At 37.4% G+C, this 18,747-nt stretch overlaps 1 protein-coding gene across 9 annotated transcripts in view; it reads right to left on the bottom strand.

The window, feature by feature from the left end:
• The window catches only part of UGT8 (UDP glycosyltransferase 8), a 59,513-nt gene that overhangs the window by 27,172 nt on the left and 13,594 nt on the right, over window positions 1-18,747 (bottom strand). Inside the window, exon 1 of one of the 9 annotated variants that reach the window (XM_063135320.1) lies at window positions 11,873-11,956. The exons of the other annotated variants lie outside the window; for them this stretch is intronic. The gene's annotated coding sequence lies outside the window, so the exon portion shown is untranslated. Of the gene's footprint in view, window positions 1-11,872; window positions 11,957-18,747 lie in introns of those variants that run through there. 9 annotated transcript variants of the gene reach the window in all.

Here is an 18,747-nt window from a genome sequence, read left to right as displayed (position 1 = left end):
TGAACTATTAGAAAGTTCTGAGAAGTGGCAAAAGCCTTTATCATTAGTCAAATAAATCTAAAGCAAAACTTGGGATTATACGTATAAATACACATTTAGAGTAGTACAAACACTGTTAGTTTGCATAATGGAAATTGAGTAGTGTAAGAGTCAAGTAGTTAAACTTTAACCTCATGTTAATCACTCACATAAAAGAAAGAACTAATGCCTCTGCAGGGAAGGGCTGCAAAGTGTAATAGCCTATTAAAACAAAACAAACAAAAGGCACAACAGATGTTTATAGATTAAAAATGATCTTGCTGAGACCTTGCTGAGACCTTGAAGTTACAGAAACTTTCCCTCTTCTTTGAACAATTCTAGAAATCTCTCAAACCATATAGAGAATCACTTAGAACTGGAATATGTATGCATTTTACATGCATTAAATCAAGTAATTGTTATTCTATCACAAGTTTGTTTATTTTTAGTTATTTATAGAGATACAAAACACTGTTTGCCAACACTGTATGATGTTGGCAACTGGATGCCCTCCAGATGTTTCTGACAGTAATTCCCATCAGGCCCAGCCACCATGTCCAATGGCCAGGGATTATGGGAGTTATAGTCCAGAACTTCTGGAGGGCACTAGGTCACCTGCTGCAGTGCTGTTTGCAGGACTTGCATTCTTTTTATTTCTGGGCATCTGCTCTAACAGGAGACAAATTATGAGGAAACAGGCTATTCTAAGTCAAAATGGCTGTTCTCTTGTATTCTCATCCCAACCCTATATGTATTGCTTGTCTGCCATCTCCAAAGACCGTAGGTTTTTCTTTTAAATATTCAAGTCTTAAGAAATTGTGTAATATGCAAAACACTACAACAGCCTTCCCCAACCTGGTGCCCTCCAAATGTTTTGTAGATCAATTCCCATCAGCCCAAGCAAGCATGGCCAATTATCAGGAATGCTAGGAGTTGTAACCCAAAACATCTGGAGGGCATCAGGTTATGAAAGGTTGAGATATATAGAGAAAAATGCAAGTACAAGGAATGTCTCGCTGCTTAGTCCCATATGAAGCTACCTACTCCGAGATCATCTTCAGAAGCCCTCCTTCAGCTCCACTGCTACCTGAGGTAAGGTGGGTGGCCACCCTAATGGGGGCCTGTGAAGAAACTTTTAACTCACAATTCAGTTCGGTCACAAGGCCTTTTCGGCGGGAGTGCCATTAATTAGAATTTACTCCCTAGCAACACCAATCTTGATATATTTTCGTTGCCAGGCAGGGAACTTTTATTGGCCCAGGACTGATAATACTTGGTTTTATCTTACTGGCTTAGGGTTTTAAGTGGTTTTCACATCTGCTGCTATTATATTTTTTTTAATGTGATGGTGATTGTTTAAATTGTTAGCCAGTCTGGAAACTCCTTAGATGAAGAGTGGGGAATAAACATCAGTAAGGCAAATGTGTTAGTCTGATAACTGCCGGTGGGGCGCAGCCTGACGGCCATGTACTGGTAAACTTTCTTGTGAGGTTCCCGGACTGGGAAGCCGAAAATTCAATTATCTCAATTAAATGGGCATGAATCTCTAACGAACATCAATGAAAATGTTTATGACTTTTAACTGATGGTGATGATGGCTTTTTTGAAAGCATAGTCTGTATATGGAGTGGGGAAAACAGCGCGGCCTGTGGGCTCAGCAAATCAGTTTGTCGGAGCGAAAAGCGAAAGTAAAGAATTTGTTATTGTTGGACCTCTTCCAGCGACAGTTGAGTTAAATTGCTGTGATATATCACTCCTTATCTGTGTGGAGCAAGCAATTGGTAATAAATTTAACCATCAGTAAGCAGTGAGAGAGAGAAGTTGTTTACTTGGATGGAATGAGAAATTGTTTTGATTGTTACCCGGAACATTAAGCAACTGATTTATGCCCTATTCTGAACATTAGAAAACCAAAAAAAAAAAAAAGTAGAAAAAGCTACCAATCATAATCTTGGTCGCCTTGAGAAAGTGTCTGTGTCCTCGGAAGAAGACATAGATAGCGAAAGCGGAGACAAGATGGCGACAAAAGCTGGCAAGGAGCCAGCTACTATGGATGAAATTAGGAGCTTCATATTAGCAAACAACGCCACTCTTTAAAAAAATGGATGAACATGCGGAAAAGGCAGAGAAAAGAATGGATGTGTTAGCTGGCAAGATTGCTCAGAATGACAAGAGCATAAAGACACTAGAAGCAGGAGTAAATTTACTGGAGAAACGTCAGGATGTCTTTGAAAAAAGCTTTAACATACAGTTTGAGGATCAAGAGAAAAGGCTGATCCAATTAGAAGACCAGAATCGACGATTTACACTACGAATTAAGAATTTTGCTGAAATATCAGGAGAGGACTTGAGAAAAGTAATTTTGCGGTGGTTTAAAGAAATGATGCCTGATCTGGAAATAAAGGACTGTGATGTGGACAGGATTCATAGGGTGCGAGGATCAAACCACAGAGGAGCAACTAAAGACATCCTGATGAAATTTGGCAACTACTACGAAAAAGAGCAAGTTATGAAGAAATTGAGGTCTTTGGCTCTGATACAATTTCAAGGCACTTCAGTGCAAATTTACAACGATCTTTGTCAGCAAACACTCAAATGGAGACGCAGTGTCAAACGAATAACTGAAACATTAACGAAGAATGTAATAAAGTATGCCTGGGGCTACCCTGTTTTTTTTAAGGTTTACACATGAAGGGAAGCAATACAGAGTAACCTCCTTGGATCAGGGCAAGGAGTTGCTGAAGAGTTTGGGTTTGCATGATGGCGCAAGTTTAAAAAAAGCAGGTGGGAAGGGAAGGGAAGCTGAAGCATCTGGGATGTGATATTCTTGATAAATTGATAATGAGATAATAGTATATTTTTTTAAAAAAAACATAGAGGGCTTACCGGACAGGCTGAGGACTGCCTCTCCCCCCTCCTCTAAGGGTAGACAACAGCCGGAGTGATAGACTTACGGGGATTTGGGGGGGGAGAGAGGTGGGGGTGGGGTGGGGGGGAGGTATGGTTGGGTGGGAGGGAGGGATTTGAAGGGGTTTTCATGTTTTTTGCGTTTTTATGTATGTGAATTTGAGTTGCAGAACACATGGGATCGGAAGGATCATCAAAAGGCTGAATATGGATAAGAAAATAAAAATATCAACGCTTAATGTTAAAGGTCTGGGGGCAGTCGTGAAAAGGAGGAGAATTGAACAAATGTTAAATAGAGAAGGATCTGATATTATCCTTCTGCAAGAAACACACCAGGGAATGGATGGGGTAAATGAAATACGCATAAAATGGTCAGTTTATTATGAAAAGTCACTGGGGACTTAAAAAAAAATGGAGTGGCTATATTGATTTCAAAAAGAAGTGTATTTATATTAGACACTATAAAAAAGGATGATAATGGTAGATATCTTATGATAAAGGGTCAAATTAAAGGCAAAGTGTATACATTAGTTAATGTTTATGCCCCTAATGAGAGACATAGAGAGTTTTATATAGAATTATTTAAAGAAATAGAAGAGTTTAAGGAGGGATATGTTATTTTAGCTGGGGATTTTAATATGGTTATGGATAATAGATTGGACAGGTCAAACCCCACTAGTGCTGAAAAGAGAAATAATATTACTATATTGAATAAATTGGTAAAAGAAAAAGACTTTGTGGATTGTTGGTGTTTACTTAGTGGGGCGAATCCTGGGTTCTCATATTACTCTCCAGTTCATCATACATATTCCAGGATGGATTATATTTTTGTTCCAAAAGAGTTTGCAACTAAGGTCTGTAAAATGGAAACAGGGGTAATTAAGGTAACAGATCACGCATTGCTAAGTTTAGCGTTTACAGTTAGGAAGAACTATAAAGAAGCGTTTAGGTGGAAAATGAATACAAAAATATTGAAATATAACAAAGTGGTAGAAAAAATGCAGAGGGAACTGTCAGAGACTTGGGAAATTAATGAAAAGGGAGGAACGGCAAGGGCAGTTGTTTGGGATACCATGGAGGCGGTAGCAAGAGGGATTTGTATTAGAGAAATGTGTAATTTAAGGAGGCAACAGCTTCCAGCGCAGGAAAAGTTGGAGGAAGAGATTAAGAATTTGGAGAAAGTTTATTGGCAATTTAAAAATAAACATAAATTAATAGAAATACAAGCAAAGAAATTAGAGAACATAAATTTAGAGCAAGTTCAGAAAAATTTGATTTATATGAAAAGGGAGTACTTTGAAAATAGCAATAAAAATTCTAGATTGCTAGCCAGACTCACACAAAAGGAAAAAGCTAGGAATGGGATAGGAATATTGAAAGATAAGCAAGGGAATTATTGCCATATAATGAAGGGTAAAATAAAAAAAATTCAAGAATTTTATCAAGAACTATATAAGGAAAAGGATACTCAAAAAAAGAAGTTGGAAGTTTATATAGAAAAGTATATAAAGAAGGGAATAAAAATAGAACATAAAGAGTTAATGGAGAAGGTAATAACGCAAAGAGAAATTGAAGAGGTAATTGAGAATTTGAAAGTGGGTAAATCACCTGGGATAGACGGTTTAGGACCGGAATATTATAAAGTTTTTAAAACGTTTTTAGTACCGAGATTATTGAAGTTGTATAATGCCATATTGGAAGGAGAGAGGACACCAGAATCATTTATTTATTTATTTATTTATTTATTACATTTCTATACCGCCCAATAGCCGGAGCTCTCTGGGCGGTTCACAAAAAAATCATGGGAACATTAATTGATAATTTTAATTCCAAAACCAGATAAGGATTTGACTGTCCCTGATTCATATAGACCTATTTCACTAATAAATCAAGATGCAAAATTTTTCTCAACTATTTTAGCAAAACAGTTAAATAAATTTATAGCTGAATATATAGGGGAAGACCAATGTGGATTTGTAGCAGGTAGACAAATGCACAATTTAGTGGGAAGAGTTTTAAATGTAATACAGGTGATAAAAAACTAAGATTAAAGCAGGAATTTTGGCACTGGATAGCTTTAAAGCTTTCGATTGTATGAGCTGGCAGGCATTAAAGATGGTTTTAAATAAAATGGGATTTGGAAATAAATTTAAAACTACAGTAGAACAGTTATACTCTCAAAATACAGCCGTAGTGGTAGTGAATGACAGAGTTACAAATAAGATACGACTAGCCAGAGGGACAAGACAAGGATGTCCACTCTCGCCTGTCCTGTTTGTAATAGTTATGGAATTATTGGTGAATGCAATAAGAGATGATGGGGAGATAGAAGGAATAGGTGGTATTAAAAAAATAAAATTGAATATGTTTGCGGATGATACTCTGCTATTAAAAATCCAATAAGATAGATGGAAAGAATTAAACAGCAACTGAGAGAATTTGAGGAAATTACTGGGTTAAGAATAAATTGGTCCAAATCAGAGATGATGTTATTTAATTATACTAAAAAGGAAGAGAAGGAATGGGAAGGAAAGGGAATAGAAATGAGAGTCAAAGAACAGATTAGATATTTGGGAATTAAAATTACAAAAAATTTAGAGAGTTTAGAGAAGGAGAATTTAAATAGCTTAAAAAAAGAGATTTTAGTAAAATTGGAAAAATATAAAAGATTAAATTTATCCTGGTTTGGAAGAATAGCATTAATAAAAAAAAAATGAAGATTTTAGCAAAGATTAACTTTGTGCTCAGGATGTTACCAATAAAATTTTCAGAATTAGAGATAAAAAGTTGGCAAAATATCATAAACAACTATTGTAATGGGGACAAGAAAGTGAGGGTAAATAAGAATAAATGGTATTTAAGTCAAAAAAAGGGAGGATTGTGTCTCCCAAATATTAACCTATATTATGTAGCTAATAGGTTAAGACATATTGTGGAAGCAATTATAGGAGTAGGAGATTTAGATTGGATGGAGGATAAAACCACAAGTAATATTGAGATGAAGTTGGAAAATGTATTCTTTAGGGAAGGAGGGAAAAAATGGGCTGAAAGTATAGGCAATCCGCTCTTGAGGTTTCACTGGGAAATTTGGAGTAAATATAAAGGGGAGTTGCTTTTGTGCAGCTCCCCTTTATCACCAGTAATAATGCTAAAGAATTTCCTGGAGGAATTAAAGAGTAGAGTTTAAAAAGAATAGAAAACTTTTACTTTTAATAGAAAAAAATAAAATGAAATTAAGGGATTGGTTAAGAGAAATGAGTACAAGAGAGGATTTGGAAGAGGTTTTAAAAGATAAAAAATTAACTTGGTTAAATTATTGGCAATTAGAACAGTGGACCAAAAAGTGGGTAAGAGAAAATGGAGATTGTAGAGAGTTGACGAAATTTGAGGAATTAATAGTTAAAAAAGAAAATGATAAAGGAAAAAGAACAGCGTCAAAAGGGTTAATGAGTGAAATATATAGAATATTGTTGGAGAAAGGGTCGATGGATAGTTCAGGAAAAATGGTTCAGGAAAGAGAATTACTTTAAAATTATATGGAGGTGGTACCTAACCCCGGTTAGATTAAATAAGATAAATAATCAGCATTCAGCAAATTGTTGGAGAGGATGTGGGGGAAAAGGAACGTATTTACATATGTGGTGGGAATGCAAATATGTACAAAAATTGTGGAAGATGGTGTTTTGGGAGATTGAAGAAATTGTGGGAATGAAGCTAGAACGAACACCAAAAGTTGCATTACTGTCACTATTTGAAGATTTAAAATGTAAAAAAGAAATTAAGGAATTGATAACGAATTTGCTGACTGCAGCAACATTGATTGTAGCTAGGAACTGGAAGATTCAAGGAGATTATTGTATTGAAGAATGGTACAAAGAAGTATGGGATATAGCTATTAATGATAAATTGACTTGTAATATTAAATTGAGAAGAGGTATAGCTAAAACAAATGATTTTGAAGGAATTTGGAAACAGTTCCTAATATTTGTGTTTTCTAAGAGAAGTGGGAAACCACCAGCAGAAGAAAGTATGAGATTTTGGAATCAGGAATGAGATCCCGAGGTGGGGGGTGCACTTATATGTTAAGTTGATTATGTTATATAGATATGATATTAATGTTAATCAACATTGATGTAGTATGTTGTTTTCTTTAATTGTAATGGTGTATGTTTAAGTATTGTAGAAAATAAAAATTTAATAAAAATAATAATAATAAAAAAAAGTCTGATAACTGCCCAAGCCCCCAAAACAAAACAAAAAGCCAAATTAGCACAGGGAAAAGAATGGAGGGTGAAAGAACAGGCCAGCTCACCAGCTTGTAACCACAATGGCTGGGGTCTGGGCTCATTTGAATGTGCACATCCTTACATGTTTTACTGTAAACTCTGACGGTTCAAACTGATGTAAGAAAATTCACGCAAACACGTCCAAGGACACCTGCATCAATTTACAGGTGTTTTAGTCTAAACACAGCAGATTACCTCGGTTTAACATTCAACTAATGTAAACTCATGATGTGGGCAAGTCCTGAAAGAATGCTTAATTCAAATACAAAGTTCCTTGATTTTTATGGCTACAGAGGAGTGGAAAGTCTAAGAGGCACAAATGCAGTACTCTATAGTGTAGGAGGAAAAATATGCACATTTTTAGGGCACAATTCACAATCCCGTTGCACACACACTTCCAAATCCAGTGCCGCTTGTCCCTGACAAACCATACACATACCTATGACAGCATGGCCCAGCAGCTGTGTAAAAGACAACCATTCTTCTACAACTGTTCAAAACAGGCCAGGCCGACACTGCACTCAGCTATTGGGCAAACGGGGATTAAAAGGGGTCTATTTTGCAACAGAAAAACAAGCGAAAAGCGCAGGTGGTGAGCAGGAGGCGGATGAAGTCATCTAAAGGACACACAAACATCTGTAAGTGGGCAATAGCGAGTGTGTGATAAAATGCTCATCTGATGATGCTCTAACACAAGTTGCAACCCTTTACATACTTCCCTGGATGTAAGCCTCCCTGAATACATGTAAAGAATGCTGATCATTACTTGTATTCTCAATAGAAGTATTGATCAAGTTGTATATATGATGACATTAATCTCTCTTAGTTGTTTAAACCAAATGTGACAATATATAGAAAAAGTATAAACACTGTTAAACGTATTGATATTACCTCATATCTTCTCAGTTCTTGGTTCAGTTCATTTCTCCCTTTCCTGAGCAGTTTAACTCTCTTCAGCATGAAGAAAACCCATGGGTAAAAAGAGGCTCTTCAAACCAATTAGCAGCACTGTAGTGCCGACGGGTCAACAATCTTTACAGCCTCAGGTCTCTCTTGTCATGTTACCAGGAGGTTTTAAGTTACTACGTTGTTACACCATAAGAGATGACAAAGCAGGGCAGGAATCTCAGTGTTTTATCTGCTTAATTAATATGATTTCCACTTCTGGAAAGCTATATTCACATCCTAATTAGCAATTAATTAGTCATCTTAAAGTCTGGCGACTCCACATCACAGTCAAACCATGAAGACTGTGCTATAGAAACATCCCTGAAGCAAACTGACCTGTCAGAGACAATAAGATGTACAGAGTTATAGGTACAATACACAGCAGTAATTGTTTATTTTGTCTTCTACACTTTTTCCTTTCCTTCTGCTTGCCAATTAAAGCACTTTATATTTCTCCAGAAAGACACCTGTTTGACCAGGTAGTTAGCTAAATTATTGAGTTCCTTTAGTCAGCTGAGTAATCCTCTGTGTGTGTGTTGGAATGTCAGTTAGAATGTGGTGGTTTGAATCAAGAAAGCTATTTCTGAAGAGTTCCAACCAATAGGCTTCAGTTATGCTACTACCTCAGTGACAAGGGAAGGTGATTAGCCAAAGGTGTCACATGATGCTTGAGAGCCTTTATGATGTCAGGAAGGAATTTCAAATTGTCCTACGTGAAATGATATTGTTGCTGCCATGTTTGCTGTTAAGAGATATAAAATAGGTAGGGCAATATATTTTAGGACACCAGTTTTACTTATTAAGAGTTTCAAATTACACAGAACTTTTCATAAGTAAGAATTTAAGGGTCACTTATTCCTGGCTACATAGAGAGCAATGTAGGTTTCCAAATACAGTATATATTAGCTAGGATGCCTAATTATATAAGGCATTTTGGGTTAATCACATACTGAACAGTGGGTGTATACCTTCATTCTAACAACCCAGGAACTCCAAGTCTCCATTTAACTATTTTCTTTTCAACCAGAAATGAATGTGTATTCTTGGGCATCTCATGTACAGTCACAGTGCAGGCTTCAGTTTCAGACAAAAAAATAGAAGATGATAGAAGTGGTTAAGTCAGAACATACTACAGTATATTCTTATCCAAATGGCTACAGAACACAAGAAGGGTATGTGTGGAATCTCACCTGCTGTCTCTACTCCATACCGCCACACATTCCTCTGACCTTCTCTATAGAGCCTACACACATACAAGTACACTTTATAGAGAAGGTTCAACACACTGGTTCTGTACAGAAGGAGGAAAGGTGAGAACACAATTCTCCCCTCCCCCCATGCATTCAATGATTGTCTGAAAACTTGAGAAGAAATAGAAGAGGTATTAAAGGAGAAGAATTTAACATGGTTAAATTATTTTCAATTAGAGCAACGGACGAAGAAATGGTTAAAGGATAATGGAGAGTGTAGAGAATTAACGAAATTTGAGGAGATGATTTTAAAAAGAGAAATGGAGAAAGGAGAAAATAAAATGATAAAATGTTTAACGAGTGAAATATACAGAATATTGGTTGGGAAGGGGGAGTCAGAAAACATGGGCAAGATGGTGTGGGAAACGGATTTGAAGATACAAATAGGGCAACAGAGTTGGGAGGGAATATGGAGACAAAGAGTGTTGAGAAGTATGTCAGTGAGGATAAAAGAGAACTATTATAAGATTCTATGGAGGTGGTATCTAACCCCAGTAAGATTAAATAAAATAAACAAGCTGTATTCAGCAAATTGCTGGAGAGGATGTAAAGAAAAAGGAACGTATTTACATATGTGGTGGGAATGTGTATTTGTTCAAAAACTGTGGAAAATGGTGTTTAAAGAGATAAATGATATAGTGGGAATGGAGATTGAAGAGACACCTACAGTGGCATTGCTATCATTATATGGAGATTTAAAATGTAATAAAGAAACAAAAGAACTGATAACGAATTTGCTGACAGCAGCAAGGTTGATCATATCTAGGAACTGGAAGGTGCAAGGAGATGTTGAGGACTGGTATAAAGAGATTTGGGATATTGCTATAAATGATAAATTGACATGTAATATAAAAGTAAGAAAAGGGATAACAAAAATGAATGATTTTGAGGGAATTTGGAATCAGTTCCTAGAATATGTATTATCTAAGGGGAGTGGAAAACCACCTCCAGAAGAATCAATGAGATTTTGGAAACAGGAGTAGATCCTGGGGTGGGGGGGGGTGCACTTTATGTTATGCAATGATGTAAAAATATTAAATTAGAAATGTTATAAGGCTATTCAATTTATGTGTTATGTTTGTTTGTTTTTTCTTGTGTTGTTGTGATTACTGTAGTATTGCATTAGTGTATTGTTAAGCAATAAAAATATTTTTTTTAAAAAAAGAAATTTTGCCTAACAAAGGCCAAATGTTTTTTTTTTGGGGGGGGGGGAATCTGCCATAACAGTCAATTTACCCTCATTCTTTTCATATATATTGAACATCAATACCACAAGGCCTACAAAACTAATCAACAACAGCAAATCTTTATTGCAGTCAATAGACCATTCCATCACACCAAATAAGTTAAATACAAAAGGACTGAGCATACATTTAGCTATTAAAAAGACGATTAGTCATAGAGAGTCAAATAGAAATGGCCAAGTTCAAAAAATGTGGCCACTTGCTCAGTGATTGACTTGTCTGAGCTCTGAAGTAATAGGGTCATTAAGAATTCAGTAGGGTGACCAGGAAAAGATTGTAAAATGGGTTTCAGAAGATCATTCTTAGCCCTTGATAAAATGTATTTATTAATTTATTTATTAAAACATTTGTATCCCGCCCTATCAACTCTGGGATCTCAATGTGGCATACAGATAAAATCAGAATAATATAAACATAAATAATTTTCACAGCTAAAAATGTATTCAATCATTAACAAATTAAAACCAGAAGAATTTTTTTAATAGCAATAGAACAATTATAAAATCAATTAAAACTATGTATAACCATGGGGAGTTTAGCTCTTGAAGGCTTTGTACTTGACATACCTTCTTTTTTAGTTCAGAAATTAGGGTAATATTCTTTGGGATACTCCTCTGTACCTGTTAAATAACTGGTGGGGACAGAGTAATATCAAATAAAACCTCATGGTCATCTAGGTACAACTGATCCATTCATTAAAAAGTGCTTGGATTCACCAAATCTGCTAGGAACTACTCTGCTCAGTAGCTCAATAGAGTCAATAGTAAACCTAGTGGGTGTTTCTTGCACAATTTCAAAACCAGGCAAATGAGAAGCAGAACCATCAATATATAAGCAGTACAAAAACTTTAGATTAATTCACGGAGCTGTAAATTCTGGGCTAGCTTGCCTGTACAAATGAAGTAGATTGTTCTGGTAATAGTTCATATGAGGAAGAACAAATAGATCATTAAAAGAACTTTTAAAAAGAGAAAAAAGGATCATAAAGGGAGCACACTTTAAAAAAACAAAATAATAGTGAGACCAAGTCCCATAGGGGAGTCTTCAAATGCCTTAAGAAGAGTCTTTGTGCCACAATTAATTTTGAAATGATGTGAGGATCACCTTCTTGAGAGAGTCGTGAAGATTATACCACCTCCTGTGCGACTCCAAGTACACACTTAGTGTCACACTTGGCGCAACGCCAAGGCACTACCTCTTGTAGCCTCACTTTTAGTACCTGAGGGAAGAGCACAAGTTGCTTGCAGTTGCTTGGGAATGGACAGTGACAGCAAACACACACAGCTCTCCTCCAGTTCAAACCCAACCCTCTCTCAGCCAAGGTGCCTCTGGTAGCTTCGCTTTAAGTACCTGAAGGAAGAGCACAAGTTGCTTGCAGCTGCTTGGAAAGGGAGAGCGACAGCAAACACACACAGATCTCCTCCAGTTCAAACTCAACCCTTTCTCAGCCATTGAAGGCTCTGATAAAAAGACATGTTTTAACTTGGTGCCGAAATGAAGCCACTCTCAGCATCAGTCGGGCCTCCAAGGGGACGGTATTCCACAAGCGGTGTGCCATAACAGAGAAAGCTCTCTCCCACCATAACGTATGTCTTGTGTTGGTGGGATGAAGAGGACGGCTCTTCCAACAGATCTCAAACTTCAGGCAGGCATATATAGAGAGAGGAGCTCCCTCAAGTACCAAGGTCCCAAGCCATTTAGGGCTTTGAATATCATTGCTAACACCCTGAATTCCGACTGGAAGCATATAGGCAGCCAACGTAATTCTTTAAAGACAGGTGTTATATGGTCTTTATAAGATGTTCCGGTGAGCAGTCTAGCTGCTGCATTTTGCACCACCTGCAACTTCTGAGTCATCTTCAAGGGCAGCCCCACATAGAGTGCATTGCAGTAATCTAGTTGGGAAGTTACCAGAGCATGGACAACTGTGGCTAGGTTGTCCCTGTCCAGGAAAGGCCGTAGCTAGCGGATCAGCTGAAGTACTCTGGGCCATGGAGTCCACCTGGGCCTCCCAGTGACAAGGATGGAACTAGGAGTACTCCTAAGCTACACACCTGCTCCTTCATAGGGAGTGCAACCCCCATAAGAACAGGTAATTCCCGGACTTGGGAACCACCAATCCACAGAGCTGCCATCTTATCAGGATTCAGCTTCAGTTTATTAGCTCTCATCCAGCCCATTACAGCGTCCAGGCACTGGTCCAGCCCCTTCACCACCCCAGCTGACACCAACAAGGAGAAACAGAGCTGAGTATCATTAGCATACCGATGGCACCCAACCCCAAACCCCCAATGATCTCTCCCAGTGGCTTCATATCCATGTTGAACAGCACGTTGCTAACAAGAATGCTCTCCCTATATGAAACTAATCAAGAAATACAATGGCAAAACGTCACATTAAAAAGTTCAATACTATTCAATTCAATTTTGATACAACAGTGGCTTTAAGAGAACTGTCCCTGATCTTACTTGACTTGATCTCAGTACAAAGAACTATCTTGGAGAATAGTGACAGGGACTAGATTGTGATATACCTTGTCTTCTCTACTTTGTGTCTGATAGGTTTTATTGTGGTACTAAGGAATAAATCAACTAGGCAATATTGCAAGCTTGCTTGTGGTGTAGAATTAAATTTCCAAATGGTAGGTAAAGCTCCTTTAGTCAGTGGTTTGTGGGAATCTTGTAGGTAAGTTACAAGCCTAGCAGTATTGAAGAGTGCAAGGTATAAATATTTCCACTCCTAAATGAGAAGCCAAGTGGGCCAGGAGTAAAGAAATCATAAATGAGTTACAAAATCAGTTCATGGAACTGCATTTAGAGATATAAAAACTGTTAGGTTTTATGGAAGTTCCCTGAGCCCCCCTTGGAAACATCCTAAATGCTATCCAGAACAATGACAAATACCTTGACACATTAAATAGTTAACAGCAAAGGAAAGTAACCCATAACTCAACAAGATTATATATTCCTATCTACCACTTTCATACATCTGATCTGATGAAGTTAGCTGATTACTAAAGTTAATACAATAAATCAGTTAATCCTTAAATTTCCATAGCACTGACTTTTTAATGTCCTTATAATAGCTGCTCTCCATATATGGAAGATTTTTCTAAAGAAACCAGAGAGCTTCAAATTAAATATGGCTTAAAAATTGGCCACAATCAATATTTTCATAAAACCAGTTATATGACTATGCATTTATTTTATACTGTCATCAATTTTCCCAATATATTTATAATTATAAATTTAACTTTCATTACTAACTTTAAAGTATTTCCATCATCTCTCCCAAATAAACCGACTACAGACATCAATTCACTACCAGTGACTATTTTTAAGTGAACAAGCATTATCTGAAGGAGGAATCGCAAACACATATGAACGTAATTTTACCTGCTGAGGCCTGCAGTGTGCTACAAGGCAGCATTGCCAGAAGAAGAGATTTCTAACAGAAAATCCCTCCGAAATAATATGATTGGGGGGACAGGGAGACAAAAGAACCACCTAACATATAGAGTGTCAGTAACTATACAACCAGAAATATTGAAGGAACTGAAAACAGTCAGCTTGTGCTGAGGATTCCAGAGGAACAAAGACATACATAGGTGGACAGGAAGCTCCAGGCCTTCAAAAATAGATCAAGGCCTATCTAAGGCCTTGTACATTACACATCTCCAACTAGGGGAGACTGACAAGATGTCATATCAAAAGGATAAAAGATGCAGATAAAAGCATACTTGTTTTGTCTCCCTCTAGAGGTTTGGAGGACATACATCCGAGATTATTAGAGAAGTTTGTCTTTCAATAACTACTTATCACTAATTTAAACCATTTGTTATAATATGCCTTTCTGCTGCAATATTTTTTATGAAACACAAGCAAATGAAGGCATTACATTTGCGGTATATAAATGTAATTAAATAAATAAATAAATAAATAAATAATTACAAGCTTCTATCAGGTTTGTAATTAAAGCCTGTTCCAATATTGAGAAACACAAGAAAACAAAATGATAATTTTGTAATTTTTAAACTATAGTATTTTTGTGAAAACATAATGCCTTTTGGAGAGTAACTACAAATAGCTCTACACAAAAAGAAATAATATTAAGATTTCTGCCTTAAAAGCTTGGTACTGGATATACTGAAGTCATATCAGACTGAAAGGCAAGTATCTAGAAGCAGAAATAAAGAATTGGTTCTGTTCTGACCATATCCTACAACTAAGTTGCAGTTCCTTTACAATCTAATGCATGCTTAGTTCCAATATGTTCAATAGTCTTATTCCTAATTAAATGTGCTTAAAACTGCAGTCTGTCACATAAATATTCAAAGTAAAATATATCAATGCCAGTTCACCCTTTAAGAGTACATTGCAAATCAATAGTCAGTAAAAGGGCATTTTATAGCATAGTTTTCCCTGTGTTTAGATAGGGAAACAACATGTAAAGACAAACTGGACATCTTTTTCTTTATCATGAAGAGGGAATTTCAACAGGTGCACTGAAAAAAGCTACATAACTCAGAGGAGCCCTGTCCTCCCTTGCACTTAAAACATGTTGCAAATATTCAACATATAACTATGCAGCGTACAGGAAGAATTGTGCAGTGATAACATTCACTAACATGATGTGGTGTTAGCAATTAGTTTAAATTCCATTTCCTTATTTAAAGACAAATTCACAGAAAACAGACCAGTCAATGGTTATTCACTGAAGTGACTAAATGGAGGATATTCAGAAGCAGTGTATTCCTGAATACCAAATGCAGAGACCATGCAACTAAAGATAGCCATCACTGCCATGTCCTACTTCTGACTTTCCAGAGGCACCTCACTTTCTATTATTTGAGACAGAATGCTGGACTAATTAGACCTTGGTGTGATGCATCATGACACTTCTTATGATCTTTACTCACTGGATATTGTAAGGGGGGAAAACACTCCCTCCCAACTTCAGGAGCCCTTGAAGTTGGGAGGGAGTGTTTTCCCCCCTTACAATATCCAGGGCTCCATCTGACGAGCGTTTTATTGCACACTCGTTACTGGGCACTCATGGATTTCTCACATAACGTTGTCCGCCTTCCGCCCCTTCTGGCCTTCCTTGCGCCACAAGAAAAACATCAGAAAGTCCAAAATATTTTTAAAACCGGAAGTTGCTGCTCAATCCTGCTGTGTGCAGAAGCATGATTAGAACATCTGACTGAATGGGCCTCTTGCTCGTTGTTTACTTCCTGTTTTGAAACAGGAAGTAACTGAGAAATGAAACCAGGAGCGGAGAAGCAACGGTAGGAAGCGTATTTTCCCATGTGTGATGGAGCTTCAAGAAAGCCTGGAATCGAGACGTGCACTCAGGATGGACAACCCAGAACATTAAACTGAAATTGTCTTAATAACCTATAATTGGACATACAAGGACAGACTTCCAAAACACCTCAGCATGCAAGGAATTTGACCACCTAGATCAATCCTCTGAGCCATAAAACATCCTCCTTATTCAATTTATAAGCTGATTCAATTTTAAGCTGACCAGATACAAGAGGACAGGTTTCCTGCAGCTTTAACTGTTATGATGAAGAGGGAATTTCACCAGGTGCTGTATGCAAACAAATGATACCTGATGAAATTCCCTTTTCTATACAACTGTTAAAGGTACAGGAGCACTGTCCTCCTTTCCATATGGTCACCCCAGCTTTTTTTTTTTTTTTAGCTGTGGGACCTTGTTGGGTCTGAGCAGAAATCACCCAATGCCCTAGAAAATCCAGAGCCCTAACTCTGAAAGCAGTGAAAATCCGAGGTGCACCAAAAAGCAGGAGATGCCTGTAACACCTTGGGGTTTTGCAGGATTGGGACCAAACCTCATACCTTGCCTCCTCTACACTGCTGGCTTGGTTGCTATAACGTGTTCCTAAACGATAAGTTTGTAAAGAGCAGAGCAGTTTTGACCACTCTTGCCACAGCTCTGTAGCCATCCAAAATAACCCATGGTGACCACAACATGATAACCCACAATGGGTTAAATAATCCATTCAGCAGTCCAGTTGTTAGTGGGTTATTTTGGCCAAGTAAGCCATCATGGGTTAAAAAAAAAACTCCCACCGGATAACACAATTACCCATGAAGGGTTAATTAAGCCATCATGGCTCAATTAACCCATCATGAGTTATCATGCTGTCCAAACCCATTCATTGTATAACCTCACTGTTGCAAAAAGAAAAGAAAAAAGATAATGTATTTCAGTTTTTAATTTTCTCAGTCCTATGAGTTCCTTTTTTAAATGTGAACAACTTTAGACAAATAAGGAAAAACTTGCCATCCTTCTGACAATTCTGTAGGGGTTATTGTTGTCCCTCTCTGGCACACATTCAGTATTGGCATACCATGCTGAGATGTGCTGGATCACAAGGACAACCATTATCAAGATAGGCCTTGCTGAGGAACATCTTGGCACTGGCTCACCATGCCAGGAATGTGCTGACGCAAGAGCCACAGAATACAATCTTGAAGGCACCATGATCACGCGTTTCCTTAACCCTTATATGGTATATTCATGCTGAACACACACTAACAGCACCTTCTGTGCAAGAGGTAATCATGCATTAACATGCTGTACGCAACAACCAATCATAACTTGTAAACAAGAAATGTAACCACTTAGTTCTTAATAAAAACCAGGACGGGGCCGCCTGTTTGGGATGCCTCATCTTCATGCAGTTGGACTCCTTGCCAGTTATTTACCACAAATTCAAATGTATGTGAACATTATGGTGATTTGTAATTGTTTCTATTGTATTTTTTTAATACTGTTTTATTTTTGCTGTTTGCTATCTTGTACTTTTTCATTTGTTATATTGTGAGCTTTGGGCACAATTCTGTGGAAAAGCAGCATATAAATAAAAGATAAAGTTGATGGGTAGGTGCCATGTCTTTTGCATATAGTAGAGCACTTCTTCCTTCAGTATCTTTTCCCAAAAGCTGGCTTTCAATTAATAATTATTTTCATAATCATTTCCTTCTTCAGCTCCAAGCCACAGGATTGCTTTGTGTTTTCTGTAATTACCCCTAATTACTATTCCGATTTAGAAAAACCAGTTTGGTGGGTGCGCAAGAGAGAAAGTAGTGCTGAAACGATGTACTGATAAACTGATGTGCAACAGCCAATGCACTATTTAAACTACATATTTTATCTTTGTATTAATGTTGTATATGCAAAGTCAATGGCTGAGACTGATCTAGTCCCCTAGTTCAATGAAATATGTCTTTGAGTAAGGCAGACAATCAGTTCACTAGAATGGACAGTTCATAATCAAGTTATCAAATAGATTTAAGTTTACAATATGCCACACATAACATAATAGGTTCACTGATGTTCTTCCATAGTTCCATAAACACAGATGTGAAAAAGATAAAACCTGTAAAGTTTTTTTAAAGCCAAAAAATCCTTTTCAAACCCCAAAACTGGGGTGGGGAACTGGGCCTTATTATTAATGATGTCATATACAATTGGTGCCTGCAATAGATTTAGCAGTTTCATTTCCAATCTCATGTGAATGTCTGGCAAACTGCAACAGAGGTCTGACTGAACTACAGTTCACCGTGCAACTAATGGGTTATAAGACTATTTTCATTTGACTAACTGGATAATCTGTATGCAGCAAATGAACATCGTGTGCTCGTTTAAGTCACCTGCATTTTATCTTTTAAAAGATTTGAACCAAGTTAAGATCATTTTGATAATGGGGCTACTATACGTTGTCTTTGCCCCAGGGTGGCTCTGAATCTGCACTGTATCGGTTATATGACACACACAGCCACGATTTGGAGCCATCCCAGGACAAAGAGCTGAAGATGCGTAGCAGAAAAGTCAGGGATTTCCTGCCCAAGAGAGGTCAACCTTCCCCATATGTCCTCACTCGGGCACTTCTCTGGGGGTGTTCCCAGCCAGAAGGTGAACTGTAATTGGTCGCCAGAAGCCATGGGAGGGAAACAGGCTCAGCAAGCCTAACATCACCAGAAAACCCACTGCCTCCTTTCATCTGTATAACTTGACACCAGTCCACACCAGCAATACCACAGGATTTGGAGGTGGAGCAGA

The sequence above is a fragment of the Elgaria multicarinata genome, chromosome 10 (genome assembly GCF_023053635.1).
Source record: "Elgaria multicarinata webbii isolate HBS135686 ecotype San Diego chromosome 10, rElgMul1.1.pri, whole genome shotgun sequence".
In the NCBI taxonomy this organism is placed as follows: Eukaryota; Metazoa; Chordata; class Lepidosauria; order Squamata; family Anguidae; genus Elgaria; species Elgaria multicarinata.
The sequence above is the reverse complement of the archived record's forward strand: the minus strand, read 5'-3'. Positions and strand labels throughout refer to the sequence as shown.